The sequence below is a fragment of the Sapajus apella genome, unplaced genomic scaffold (genome assembly GCF_009761245.1).
Source record: "Sapajus apella isolate SASKATOON/1434 unplaced genomic scaffold, GSC_monkey_1.0 scaffold117, whole genome shotgun sequence".
Lineage (NCBI taxonomy): Eukaryota > Metazoa > Chordata > Mammalia > Primates > Cebidae > Sapajus > Sapajus apella.
In genome coordinates this window covers 2,187,406-2,189,778 of record NW_022437057.1, presented here as the reverse complement: position 1 = coordinate 2,189,778, position 2,373 = coordinate 2,187,406, and the positions used below count along the sequence as shown (strand labels likewise).

The window sequence follows — 2,373 nt, the reverse complement described above, 5'->3', positions numbered from 1 at the left end:
ATTCTGCTCTCATGGGTGTTATACGTAATCTTATAATTTTCACTTTTCAATGTTACACTTATATTTTGCGTCCAAAAATGAGATATTTTATATCTTTTTACTTTATTGTTGAGCTTCCTTTTAACAAAATATTATATCCTTTTTAAAAAGTACTTTTTTCGAAAGGAAAGCACGAGGAGCCACCGCCACCCGCGCAGCAGTGCTGGAGCCGTGAGAAGATTCAGGCCGTCACCCCCACCTCCCCTGCTTCCCGCCACCAACTGCCTTCGTCCTCGGACCTATTCCAACAATCTCTTGAAACGTGGTGGATTACTATGAAGTTCTAGGCGTACAGAGACACGCCTCACCCTAGGATATTAAAAAGGCATATCGGAAACTGGCACTGAAGTGGCACCCAGATAAAAATCCTGAGAATAAAGAAGAAGCAGAGAGAAAATTCAAACAAGTAGCAGAGGCGTATGAGGTGCTGCCAGATGCTAAGAAACGGGACATCTATGATAAATACGGCAAAGAAGGATTAAATGGTGGAGGAGGAGGTGGAAGTCATTTTGACAGTCCATTTGAATTTGGCTTCACATTCTGAAACTCGGATGATGTCTTCAGGGAATTTTTTGGTGGAAGGGACCCATTTTCATTTGACTTCTTCGAAGACCCTTTTGAGGACTTCTTTGGGAATCGAAGGGGTCCCCGAGGAAGCAGAAGCCGAGGGACAGGGTCGTTCTTCTCTGCGTTCAGTGGATTTTCATTTTTTGGAAGTGCATTTCCTTCTTTTGATACAGGATTTACTTCATTTGGGTCACTGGGTCACAGAGGCCTCACTTCATTTTCTTCTGCGTCATTTGGCGGTAGTGGGATGGGCAACTTCAAATCCATATCAACTTCAACTAAAATAGTTAATGGCAGAAAAATCACTAGAAAGAGAATTGTCGAGAATGGTCAAGAAAGAGTGGAAGTTGAAGAAGACGCCAGTTAAAGTCCTTAACAATAAATGGGAAGGAGCAGCTGCTGTGCTTGGATAACAAGTAATTCACTGCACACGCTTAACAGAAACCTTAAACTATAACAAGCACCATTTGAGGATTAACAGGAATGTTTTTTTGAAAATTTCAAACGAATTCGACTTTCAGTATAATTGTACCTAAAGTATTTATAAACAGCTCATCGGAGCCTCTATTTGTCATAGACTTTTGAGTTTATTGTTGGGACCACATAATAGGACCATTTTTTTTTTTTTGTCTTTAAAATTGTTGTAAATCTCTGTATGCACTTTGCTTTTTTATTAAACGTACTCCAAGGTGAGTCTTGACTCTTTAGTGTAGGACAAGATGGTACACTAACACCAGCATGGACCTGCTTTTCATTGTGTCTGAAATGCGAGCTACGTAGTGTCGGCCTGCTGTGAAGTTAACATTGCCAAGACGAATCTTCTACAGAAATAATTTCCATTTTTTTCAGTATTTAATAGTGAAAGATACTAACGCATTAATGGTAATACATTTCTGGTTTAATATAAATTACAGATGTTTCCTAGTTGTGCATGAATGCTGGCAACTTAGTAAGTTTTGACAATTGTTTAAATATGTAATGTTAAGCTTAGGTTTAAAAAACTGAAGCTGGTAAACCGGGTCTTTGTCATTCGCTTAAAAAAAAAAAGAAAATAAATGCGAATGTGTTGGTGCATTAAAAAAAAACCACTTTTTTCTTGTGATTTTAATAGTAGTACGTTTCCAGTGGAGAAAATTAAGCAAATATAGAAAAAAATATGTAAATAAAGACCACTTGTAACCTCACACCACCCAGAGACATCAACCTGTTGCCGGCTTTTCTTCTAATCTTCCTTGTAGGCCGTCTGTGATGTGATGTGTATTCTTACGAAGACACGGTGTTGTCTAATGTGGTGTTCAAGTCTAATGATCTTGATAGGGTCCAGGTGTCCTAGCAGAGGGAAGCATTTTTATAACACACCTCCCTTCCAGAGGGAGCCTCAATTTACTCCTCTCTGGGTCACTAACTCACTCCACAGCAGCCACTAAACGCAGGAGCCCAGGTCGCTGATCAGCCAGCGGCGGGGAGGGTTTCTGGAAGGGCCCAGGAAAGGTTCTGAACCTGAGCCCAAGGTTGGGGAGTCTAAGCTCTTGAGCCCCACCCCTAGGAGGGTGAGGAGGTGGGGAGAGCAAGGGAATTACTGTTGGGACAGCCAGAGTCGTTCCCCACCCCCCACCCCGTCCCCAGAGGTTCTAAACAAGGGCCCTGGATCTGCTGTGTCAAGTGTCAGCTGAGAATCCCTGTGGCTTCGTGTCCCTTCGTCCACTGTCAGAGTCACTGGGGGGTGAGGGTAGGAATTGGGGTGCTAAGGAGTGAAGACCCAGCGCC

At 42.4% G+C, this 2,373-nt stretch overlaps 1 pseudogene; it reads left to right on the top strand.

The window, feature by feature from the left end:
* The first annotated feature begins 298 nt into the window (after nucleotides 1-298).
* Nucleotides 299-1,205, top strand: LOC116538142 (annotated as a pseudogene).
* Nucleotides 1,206-2,373: the final 1,168 nt, after the last annotated feature.